The sequence below is a fragment of the Urocitellus parryii genome, chromosome 8 (genome assembly GCF_045843805.1).
Source record: "Urocitellus parryii isolate mUroPar1 chromosome 8, mUroPar1.hap1, whole genome shotgun sequence".
Taxonomy (NCBI): domain Eukaryota; kingdom Metazoa; phylum Chordata; class Mammalia; order Rodentia; family Sciuridae; genus Urocitellus; species Urocitellus parryii.
Genome location: NC_135538.1, coordinates 22,645,652 through 22,658,550, shown reverse-complemented (window position 1 = coordinate 22,658,550; position 12,899 = coordinate 22,645,652). Strand labels below are relative to the sequence as shown.

The window sequence follows — 12,899 nt, the reverse complement described above, 5'->3', positions numbered from 1 at the left end:
ACAAGTTGTTTAGTAAATTTTAGCTCAACTTAATAAGCACTAAACAGTATCATCAACCATCTTATAAAATGCCACATAATCTTCAGATAACGATTCCTCTTTTTAACACATGGTGCCCACACATCAATACAGAATCAGTCCAAAGAAATTTAGCCTTAGTTGTTTTCCAAATAAAAGTTAGAAAAATAACACTAATTGCAATTCTGCATCTATATCTTTTTAAAACGTGTTTTTGAGCAGAATAAAGCTTAATTTAAGTTTCCCCAAAGAAACTGACATTTTGTCCACTGTATATACAGTTATATTTTTCCTGAAGTGGTTAGATCATTTATAGGAATAATGATCGTGTGTATTACACTACATATGGAATCTCATACATGGCAGACACTGTTATTGTTTGACAAACAAGTGAGTGAATGAACAAAAAAATATCAGTGAAGTTCATTATGGGCAAATATTTTAATTGAACCAGTAAGATGTTAACTCAGACTGCAATCTTGGGTTCTCGGATTTTTTAATTTTATGAGGAAGAAATTAACTTTTTACATGTGTAACCATTTTAATAGTTTTCAAGTCATCTGTTCTCATTTTCCTCCCACTCAAAACATATGCATAGCTACCCTGCAAAGCAGGTCCTTCACAGAACTTTCAGATCAGAAAAGGCTGGATTTTGGCACATTTTTCTATTTGAATATCTAAAAATATTCTCTTCCCAGTTTCCTTTAAGCAAATGCGCCGGCTCCATGAACAATGAAAGCAACTGGCTGTTACAGCACCCAAAATTCTGCCTGAGAACCTGAATGCTTCCTGCTTGCAGGGCCCTACTTAGGCTTCATTACAAACCTTTCCTAATGATGGACAGATTCTCATTTTTCCCCAGTTAACTATCAGCCATAGGATATTTCTCCACGATCGTTTATTTCAGCACTTAATGTTATTAACTATCCTCCTACACAACTGGCAAAAATCTCTTAGCAACATTCCTGTAACTCTCCAGGAGATTATTCAAGCCTTCATTCTGAAAGGTAGCTCTCCAGCCACAGCGAATAAGACTTTTTTTTTCCCCCTGTGCCGGTAGGTTCTCTATCTCTTTCCTCAAGTTTGAAAACACTGCTATAAATACAGGTGAAAATTATTTTTAGTATGAAGATTTCACAAAGCATTCATGTTTCTCTCCTGTGCATATGTGTCAACAGTATGTGGCCTACTTCCAAGAATCTAACCGGAAATGTTTGCTGGCGCCCCCTAGATGAAAAATACTAAAGTAACTTTGAAGAAGCATACAATTCCATTATGGTACTCATGAATATTACAGTTCCCAATCCCTGACAACTCGACCATTAGTTCCTGACACAGAATGTGAGATTGCAAAGCAAATTAAATACAAAGCCTATTTCATTTTTTTAAATTTTCATTTTTTTAAATGAATAAAAAAGAAAAATTTAAGAAAGGGGAAAAATAAAAAAAGATGAGACCTATTCCTCTTTCCAGAGGAAAAAAATATATATACTACATATTAACTGACACAGAAACCAACAAGGTTTCACTGATTTTATAGCAGCTTGTGTTTTTTAAATAGCTCAACATTAGCCAAGGCATCCAGAAATAAGGAGGTTTCACCCTACTCCATAAATTGGCAGCTTTCCGTCATGGTGGTCTATGCTGATCAAATCTAAATTGAGAATTCTCAGACAAATTTAAATAGTGACAGTCTCCAATGCAGACACTACTTCAAATTGCACAGACATATTAACTATCAAAGCAGAGATCACAGATTGAGTTCCATAAGAAGTTATTTCCATCAGCATTCCTGAGGTTTTTGTTTTGTTTCGTTTTTTGTTTGTTTTATTGTTTTGTCTCTGTTTGTTTCTAGTAATTTCATGCCTGTTAAATTTAACAGCAGCAAAACATTTGTTTTATGCTTGTTCAAATAGAACTTCCCTACCCTGGTTTAGAAATTATGCTATCATTAAGGTTATTTAAGTCCCTGAGATCATTTCCTGCATTATCTGTTACAATGAAGGGGTTAAACAAAGCACTGCTTTAAATTGAGAAATGCCAAAATATATTTTACAAAGCAATCGCTTTTATCTTTTGAAACAAGAGAAAACAGAATCACATAGGCACTAAATTTAAAACCATATATTTAATTATCTGGACAGGATTACGGGTAAGGGTGAGGGTATATTTTTGCTATATTGCAAAAAGACAAAATTACAAAATGAAACAAAAGCCTCTTTTTTACAACATCAGGCTTTCTAGAAGCCATATTTAAATTCATCTCCTATATCACTAATAGAATATCATGATAATAAATTTTTTAAAGTTCTAACTATATAAAAAAAAACTGGGAAAGTGTGTCCCTAGTTTACTCATACCCAGCCAAGTGCAGATAAATCATATTTAGACTGCAAGATCAGTTTCCCTTTTAGTCTCAGGATTATGGCACAGTTCTGGGCTTTTTCTTTTTTAACATCCTTAAAATATGACTGTAGTTTTTGCTCCCTATGCAAATTAACTCTAACAGTAGCAGAAAGGACTTCTTCGTATCAATGGAACAAGCTGTTTCATCCAAGAGATTCAGTCCCAAAAGTATGAGTAGATCATATGACAAAGTTCCACAGGGAGTTCCTTCCTTCGGTGAGCTCCTCTGACACTGTACCTTTACACAGTTAGTACAGTCCATCTCCTATCTTGCTCTGTATGTCCTCGAAAACTACAAGTTCATTGCAAGTTGAAACAGTCTAGCTAAATATCTCCCTATACAACAGAGTATCCATGCTGAATGAATGACTGCACCAATGAAATAAACAAACCCCAACACAAAACAGAAAGACTGCAGTGGCAAATGCACAGGACTGGGGGCCAAATCTCAGCTCTGTGCTTCAAATCTCAGCTCCATCATCTGTATTCTGTGAGGGCAGAGAAAATCATTTGACCTCCCATCTGTTGAATGATAATATTAATTATAGCCCCCAACTATTTAGTCTATAATAACCAAATGAGATAAGCCGGACATATAATATTAGTGCAAATGGTATAACTGAGAGCCATAAAAATAACATTTAAATCTCCACCTTCTATATTATTACAGAAAATAATGTCCTATGAATATGAAGAATACCATGCATATGTCTTGCCAATCTGGGTAAATGTCTGTAGGGAAAGATCAATTTTACAATAATTGCAAGAATGATTACACTTCCACTTGTAAACTCCAATAAGACTCATCAGTCCATAACAGTCATTACCTGTAGTATACAGTTTTTAGTTGACACTAATGTGAGATAATGTTGGAGTTTGCTGCCTTATTTATACCATATGTGCTGTGTGGACAAGGTCCATGGCCTTAACATTATTTGGTAATGACAGTACACTTTCATTCTGTGTTTTTCAGTTCACAAAGCACTTTCACCTATAGTCTTAAAGTTATCTTCAGGACAATTCCAACACAGGTTGAGAATTTTATTGTTTTCACCTTACAACAAAAGCAAAAGTAACAATAAGGCCAGCAGGTCAAACCGTCAGGCAGTCTAGAGCTCATAATACTCTAGGAATTTCACATCTCCAAAAGAAAACCCAGATTTGGCCCATGTGTTCCCACAAGAAGAATTTTAACAAAATATTAGACATTACCTCCGTCTCATCGTATATTTGGGTATATATAATTTAATCCTAATAAAAATTTTAATAGTTTTTAAAACCATTCTCACCCACACTCAGCAGATCCTTGTGATACCTTATAAAGCAGGTGTACTATATAGTGCAATGCCCACTTATAGATAAGGAAATTGGGGCTTGGAGACAACTGGATTCGTGACTATAGAGTAGAATGATCTGTGTACTTGGGCAGCAGGTACAGACCTACTACTTCCAACAGCTGAGTAACTTCAGGTAAGTTACCCAACCTCTCTGAAGCCTCACCTTCCCTCTAGGTAAAATGAGAGACTTTAAGTTACTCACAGATACCCACCTTGCCTATTAAAATTCTATTATTCTGCAACTCTGCTATTAAGCAGCATCACTGAGACAAGGCCCCAGATGGTCCTTGCTGTGTTTTTTTTTTTTTTTTTGTTCCTTTCCTTGCACTGTGATGCCTTTTATAATATCTCACTGCTTCTCCACAACTGAAAATAATAGGCCTAATTAAGGAGTCCAGTCTATCTGTTTGTTTGTTTAGAGAGCTCTAGGAGCTGTTTATGCCTCGTTTGTTCTTTGATCCCTTGGCGATGCCCAGCCAGTTGAAACATTCATCTACAAGAAAGGCCAGCAGAGACAGGCCTGAGTGCAGGGGTCCAGGGAAAAGGGTGTGTCCTCACACGACCTTTTCTCCCTGCACTGCCACACTGTCACTTGGAGGATAGGAGATACTTGTTTGTTTCGATGGGTTCCCATATCTTTTTCACTTTTAGTCTTCAAAGAAATAGTATAAAACCCAGGGAGAAGAGACAGGCTCTTGAACCCAAGTCCAGGGACACAGTCACAATTAAATTAAAGCAATTTAAGTGGCCCAACTAAGAAAACTTTCTGGGATAAACTTTCTGGGATAAACCCAGAAGAAGACATATCTGAGGATACTTAGCTAAAGGAGGGGACACATGGGCACAGATCTGCACATAAACCCTCCATGGGCACAGAGAAAGTTCTTCCTACATCCCTGCTGTGGAGCCAGAGAAATAAGCAACCTGACCCCCTGAAGAGTCTCTGGAGCCTGGCAGTAACCTGAGCTGCTCTTGGTTATTTTTGCTGATGGCTAGTGGTTCTTAAAGGGACTGTGTTCTATGTACACATGTCCTGACACGGGACACAAACCAATGACAAGACAGATGTGACATACTTACATTCATTAAAACACAGTTCATAAAAGCATGTAATCGGTAAATGAGAAGATGTGAGTGAATATTTTAATGCCCGCTCAAAGGGATCAATCACATATCCTGTGATAGAGCATCGCTGGTTTCAAACATGAGAATGCTGAGTAACACGGGCGCCTATTGGCTTAAAGTATAAAAAGACAGCAGGCAAAGCCCAGGGCTCTGTCCTCAGTGCAAGTCTGCTACTTGAGTAGGGAGCAGAGATTAGAGATGGAGATGGTGCCAGGACTGGGCTCTACAGTTATCATTCTATTTAAATGCTTGGTACCATCATAAGAAGAGTAGTTATTCCATTGCAAAAAAAAAAAAAAAAGGAAAAAAGAGCTCAGCCTCAGACATTACATGATGGGTGCAGGCCTCTTCCAATATTCTCTACAGGAACGGGGCTAAATACAAAAGCAAATAGCCCATTCAAAAGAAAATTCTCATGAAACAATCAGTCCTTTTATTCTCTACCCCACATCCCTATATTGGTCAGGGAGGAGCAGGAATAATCCAGTAACAAGGGAAGAAAGATCTGGAGTTATAAAAGCCCAAGTCTGTAAACCTGCTTCACTGTAATCTTGCTGGGTGACCTTGGTCAAGTTAGTTACACTCCCTGGGTCCAGGAGGAATAGCAGAGATGTCCTAAGAATCAGACTGTGTGAGCCATTGAGATCTGTGTGTGTGTGTGTGTGTGTGTGTGTGTGTATGTGTGTGTGTGTGTGTGTATGAGAGAGAGAGAGAGAGAGAGAGAGAGAGAGAGAGAGAGAGAGACAGACAGACAGACAGACAGACGTATCTGGGCCAGAAGCTGGCACAAAGAGCCCCCTCAGTGAAACGGTTTGTTAATATCAGGTGTGTTAGTATTCCTATTCAGCAGGTGTGTGATTCAATTTACCTTGAATTCTGACAATGTATGACTATAGGAAAAATCATGTGACCACTTGTTGAGCAGGTACTTTACAGGCATCATCTCCACTGCTCACGCTTTGCCAAGCAAGTGATTCAACTCTGTTTTGCAGACGAGGGAACTGAGACTCATGTGCATGAATAACAGCTAGTAAGAGACAGGACGGGGATCTTAACTCAGGTCTGACTTCCAAGCCATCACTCCTTCCTGTCAACAAAGCCATCACGCCTTCCTCTCCACTGAGAAACGGCTTGAAGACTGAACTGAGGAGCTGCAGGAACAATCTCAGGTCCACTTCTCCTCCACTGTTGTTCCATGTGCCCGCAGGTCAGTGCCCTAACCTCTCCAACCCTGTTTCACCTGACAGCTATGGATTTCTTTTTTCTTTTGGTCTAATCTGTGCAGCAAGTTAATCATTATCAGGACAGAGGTAATTCTACGGAAGATAATAAGGTTCTCTGTAATCTGATTAAAAGCACGTTTTTCTAAGTGTTCGTTTCTGAGCCATGGATCTCAGAACTCCACAAGTGCTGTTATATAAATCATGATAAAAATACACAAATGCACATCTTATAGTACATAAAGCATGTTCACAAACTATAGCTTGCTTAATCTTTCTGACAACTCAGCAGTGAAGGAACTAGGCATAGGTTGAATCAAAGGCCCATAGTCCCCTAATCAGTAAATACTAGAGTCATCCCTTGAATACACAGCATTTCTAATAGTACATCTATGATCCAATCATTTTACTATAGGAAGCTCTGGGAAAATACCAGCCTTTGTTTTGTGTGATTTGCTATGCTCAGTAATATATCAATAGGGGATTAATTATTAGGATCCCCTTCTGTATTTCAAAGATGATCTTTCACTTGTGTTTAAAAATAAAGTTTTAATTAACTTCTAGGCTATTTTCCAACATAGCATAAGTCTTACCCAAGGAAGACAAGCCGCTATGATAACTTCCCAAAGTGTGAGTGGTCAAGAGGACAGCAGCCATGTTTTAGTCATCAATGAATGGCCTGAAGCACATTATTGCATTTAAAAGTAGGTGTGCAATGATTTTAACTAAATAAGGCTCAAGAGAACTATAACTTTACAAAATTTTATATATATATAAAATTTATATATTAAAACATAAACAAATATAGTATATATAAACATACATTGTACATATGTTTATATAGTGTATATACTGTATATTCATATACACTCCCATGTTTTGGACAGTCATTTTGTTTTGTCTAAGCACTTTGGAGAATATGACAATACAAGTTGTACTTCAGTGTAATATTTACTGAGTATCCATAATGTGTTTTGCACTATTTCAGGTACTTTACAGTGACTAATTTATTCCAAGCAACAATATTCTCTGGTGGTAAACACCATTGTTATTCTTATTTTACAGATGAGGAAACTGAATCAATTTAAGTGGCTCAAGGGTGCAGAGCAAAGGAGAATCAGAGCAATAATTTGAACCCAGCGTCTCTGGCACCCAGAGCATGTGCTCACCACTGTTCCACTACACTGTCATCACTGACTAAGTGCCAGACACTATCCTCCGACTTCAACTAATTTTCACAACAATCCCAGGAGCTGAAGAAAAGTCTTGGAAATTAAAGATTGCCTTGATGATTCATTGGCATGAGTTGGTATTCAGAAGAAAAACAAAAAAATCCAATTAAATTGTTTATAACAGTCCTGTTTCATCACCAAAACTTATACAAGTAATACTGTTCATCAAAGTACAATTTAAAAGGTTGTTGGGAAAAACTTACGATTATGTTTTAATTTTAATACTCAAATTTTGAATTTATAGGCTGTTTTCCTCTTCTCAGAGAGTTCCTTTTGATTTTCTTTGATGTAATCTTACACACTTCACATTGTTTTTTCATTTGCCATCTTAAAATTGGTGTGATTCTATCAAGCACCCATTGGAATTTACTTTCTATAATGAAGACGTCTAGAGAATTCTTCAAGACTTAAATTCTTACCTCTTTTCTACCTTCAACTTTATTTTCTCATCATTTCTCTCTCTTCTATTTCCCTTTCTTCTCATTTACTCAGTTTTTTGGTCAAGATGATGGCAGAGGGATGCCCCATGCCATAGCAATCTTCCAAAATGTGAAGCTCCACAGTGGGCTTCTCCAAGTTGAGTCCAGGGCAGCCCACAGGGTCATTTCCAGGACCCAACTCCCACATCTACATTTTTTCAGGAAATTGCCCAGGTAACTTCACTACATGTTGACATAAACTGTTGAATTTTGAGTCTGTTAATTCCTATAGATACTCTTCCTACTGGTGGCTTTTTCGTTCATCAGTGAGTATGTGCCAGTGTTACGAAAACATAAACTTCGCTCTCTGGACCTCAGTGGAGAGTGTCACACAAAATAGGATATTTTTATACCAACTTTAAACCAAAGATTTTTAAGACTCTCTATTATGTATTTAGATGTATAGCCAACAAGAAGACACAACTAGAAAACAGGGAGTGGAATAAATGGGGACTCCAAATGCAGTTGCTCAACCTGTTTTAGCAGAGGTTACTAAAGCAACAGATTTTTATTTTCAGTGTTTTGTTCTAGCATAAAACCGACCATTTGGATCCTTCCATTAACCCTCATTATCCAAACCGCTTATTGAGCTAACTAATGGTTGATGTTAGAGATAAAGGCTCTAATGGAACTTCTTCAGAAGACGTCACTTAATAAAAAATATGTATTTACTAATAATGTAACAGAGAAGCTAAAATTTGAAATGTAACCTTCATGAGAGTTTATTTGCTTAAATGTTTGATGATTTTTCCATAAAACCTGACAGGGAGTTCAGATTATTTGGATTAATATGACAGGCTACCGTAGTCAATCCTATCACATCACCTAACCATTCACCTTCATGCTGTGTTGGTTGTTCTTCAACCTCTGAGATGCTCAGCTTCTCAACTCGTTGCTTCTGACAGTTTGCACCCCTTCTCCATCTCCTCCTCTCCTCTTCCTCTACCTGCAGATTTCTTTTGCTCCAAAGTCTAGATCCCACTGTAAACCATTTCACCCTTTCACTTGTCAGCCTTCCAATTCATTTGCCACCTTGCATGCCCATCCCCACAACCATGCATGCTGGATCATTGCTCATTCCATTCCTGTATCACCTCCTCAAAGTGGCTGAGGGAAAAACCACCTGCTATGAAGGCTGAACTACTTTGGTCCGGCCCTCTGCACGCTGGCACTACCATTCCAACAGGCTCTGCTCAGCACACTTTTCTGGAGGAGCAGATACCATTCCAAATATACCCATTTCATCCATATTATCCATTTTACACAAACAAATGAATTTGTCTTATGTTTCACAAAAAAAAATCAATAAAATAAAATAGCAAACTTTTCAAGGAAACTTTGCCTCAATGCATAATTTCTACATCTATTTCTTAGTAAAATACCTTCTTCTGCTCCACTCAGACCTCTCCAGAGCTCAGAGCAGCCTGGCCACTCCAGGATTCTGCTCAACCTTTTCTTTATGTCATCTACCTTTCCCTCATCAGCAAGTATAAATGGGCTTACATGAATAGGAAAGTGCTCTCTGGTCCCTATGTCTTCCTTTGTTCATCATCTCACTCCTCCTATGCACAGCTAATTTTTTTTAAACAGCCAAAATTATAAACTTCATGAGGGCACAAAGTGTGACTATTATTCTTCTAAGTCCAGTGACAGAATAGTTTTAATAGGTCCTCAGTAACAATTTTCATTGCTTAATACTGATTTTGCAAAAGGGCAGAAAGCCCAATGCAATGGAAAAGAGGACTAAAGACTTTACCAGGCATTTTATAAAACGGAGTATCTAGTGTGTGGCCAAAAATACACATGGAAAGAGGCTCACTGTCATTAACCACCAAAAAAAAAAAAAAATGAGAATTAACATGATAAGATTATCCCTCTAAATAACCACCAATGACAGAAATGAGAATATGGAAATACACAACCAGGGGGACCAGTTAGTGCACTGCTGGAAGCAATATAAGCTCGCACAACCACTTTCTGTGTGGCAAAAACTACTACAGCTGAATACACACATGTCCCCAATCCAGTAATTCCACCATAGGCCACACCCAGCAGACATGTACTCTAATATCCATGGAAGCCCTAGTTGTCACAGCCAAAACCAAGAACAATCCAAATTCATCCACAGTGGAATGAATAAGTCACATCATACAAGAAGTTCGGTACCGTAACGAGAATGAATGATTGTTAGGCACAGTGCACACTGATCTCACTAACACACCACTGAGTGAAATAAGTCAGACCCAAAAGAGGAAAGAGTACATGGTTCCATACATATGAAGTGCAAAACCAGGCAAAGCTAATAGACATGAAAGTTACCCCTGGGTTCTGTTGTGACTGGAAAAGGGCAGGAGAAGGGTTCTGGAATGCTTATAATGTTCTGGTTTTTCATGGATCTGTTTGTTCAGTCTGTGAAAGTTCATCCAACTGTCTACATTCTTTTCTGTATGCATGTGATATCTCACACACACACACACACACACACACAAACACACACAATTGGATATACTAATTTGCTGCTGATCCTCTCCTTATTCAAAAAGCTCTTGATGGCCTTCTCTTGTCTTACCCTGCAGGCTCTAAGACTCCTGTGGCCGGGAGCTATCTTTTTCCTCTTGACTTCCCTAGTTCCCGCACAGACACGGATACGTGTCTGCTCTCGCTAAATGATTCTGAATGAATGAGCATGCATCTCAGTGACACCAACTAACTTGTGACTCCGTCTCTTTCATGCCCTTGACTCTGAGCTCTGAATTTTCCAGGTCCTGGTCCTGATATCTGTCTGAAGATACTATCGTGATAATAACTGCCTTTTATTTGAAAATCACAGTCAGGAGCTTTATATACATTATCTCTTCCACCCATCAAGAAGAGCCTGCAAGTTATAATTATTACCCCTACCACCACCAGCACCTTTACAGACCAGGAAACCAAAGTTCTCAGAAGTAAAGCCACTTACATAAGAATACACAGGCAAGCCGGGCACAGTGGTGCACGCCTGTAATCCCAGCAGCTTGGGAGGCTGAGGCAGGAGGATTGAGGGTTTCAAGCCAGCCTCAGCAAAAGTGAGGTACTAAGCAACTCAGTGAGACCCTGTCCTCTAAATAAAATACGAAATAGGGCTTGGGATGTGGCTCAGAGGTCTAGTGCCCCTGTGTTCGATTCCCAGTATAAAAATAAAAATAAAATAAAAATACAGAAATATACAGGCGAGAAGCTCGAGAGCTAAAATTGAAACTCAGGTCTTATTCCAAAACCAGATATATCTCCATATACACGTGACCATAAATTCAACAAATCCAAAATACAGGTCACTGCTCTTCTCAAAGGCCTGCTCACCTTCCTTATCCTGGGAACTGCCATCTCTACCCAAGCTGCAGTCCTGGGACCCCTCTCCCTCCCTCCATAGGTCACTCAGCACTGTTTCCCAAGCACTATTCTCAGTATGATAGCATGAGTCCAAGCTTTTATTTTAATTTTCTTTTGAACATGGCTGTAATTGTCTGTATACCCTGTCTCCCAAATCCAGGCTTGCTTTCCTCTAATTCATTCTCACAAATTTGATTGGGAGATCTTTGTAACATGCAAATTTGAACCCAGCTCTCCTTGTTGTTGATAGAAGAGATGTCAAATACACCAGCATGGCATACCCTGCTTGACCTGGTCCCCACCCAGAGCTCCAGATCATCCCCTGGTGCCTCCACATCTCCTTCTCCCACTCTGTAATCCAACCATGAGAAGATTTACCAGTCACAAAAGCACCTTGCTGTTTCCATGTCTTTCGGGCTCTGCATGCCAGGGCTTGAACTTCTTGCAATGCCCTTCCCAATGCTGTCTCTCAAATTCCCACCCATCCTGCAAGATGCAGCTCAAGCATTTACTCCTCTGTCAAGCCTCTCAAGCAAAGCTGAGTGCTGCTTTCATGACACAGCTAAGCCTAGTGCATTCTTCTCGAATCTCAGATAGCCATTTCACAATATATATTGTGTGTGGATTCTTATCTTTTTTTTTTTTTTTTTTTTTTTTTTTTGCAGTGAGCGGTCTTCACTTCTAGACAATTAGATCTTAGAGGCAGATTCTTTTTTGTAAGCTCAGGCCTGTACACAGTAGTTAAGTAAAAAATACTGGGACAAGTAAATGAGTTAAACTATCCATATGTACAGGTAGTCTTAATTGCAAATAATTTTTTAAAGTAAATCCAAAGAGAATGTTCCAAGCAGAAACAATGGGGAAGGACTGGGTTATTTCCCTATGTGAACTAGAAAGTAGCTCAAAGTATGAGCTGGAAGGAGCAGTGAGCTGTAGTTTAAGCGTCCTCCAGAACATAACATTGTCTATCTCTTCAGCCTTGCATGATAATCTCTTCCACCACCACCAGAGCCATCTGTGATGTTCGGCGTGATAAAGATTCAGAGTGAAACGAAAAAGGTAAAGAGTCATATCACACAGAATATCCCTGAATCTACTGGAGATAACCATTCATAATCAACTTCAAACTCTGGGGTAAAACAAGAGGGGTTTATGTCTTATCAAAGAATATTCTCAGAGTAATAGAAGAGAGAAAAAAAAAAAAAACAAAAGTACATTTATCTCTTGGATCAGCTAAACTGGAACACAGCAAAGATAAATGTTTCCTGAATTATTCTATCATTTCTAAGATGCAGAACAGGAACATAGACATGTAAATAGTCAAGCAGGGTTGCAGGTACTTGTAGATGAAGAAACTAAGCTAAGGACGGGGTGGGGTTACTGAGTGAGTGTGCTGGGATAGCTAGATGAATGTGGTGGCATTGCTGGGGTAGGGTGTCCTGGGATTGGGAGATAAGTGTGCTGGAATTACTGGGTGAAAGTGATGACATTGCCTTGTGAGTGTCCTGGGATTACTGGCAGAGCATGCTGAGACTGCTGGTGAGTGTGGTGGGGTTGCTGGGTGAGTGTGCTGGGATTGCTGGGTGGATGTGTTGGGACTGCCGGATGGAATGATGGGATTGCTGGGGTGAGTAAAGGATTACTGGGGTGATGTGCTAGGATTGCTGAAGATGGGTATATCTGTTTTGCATAGTGAGAGAAGAGCCTTGATGT

The 12,899-nt window shown here is 39.0% G+C and overlaps 1 protein-coding gene across 15 annotated transcripts in view; it reads right to left on the bottom strand.

The window, feature by feature from the left end:
- Hivep2 (HIVEP zinc finger 2) overlaps positions 1–12,899 on the bottom strand; it is a 179,597-nt gene that overhangs the window by 125,709 nt on the left and 40,989 nt on the right. The window lies entirely within an intron of this gene.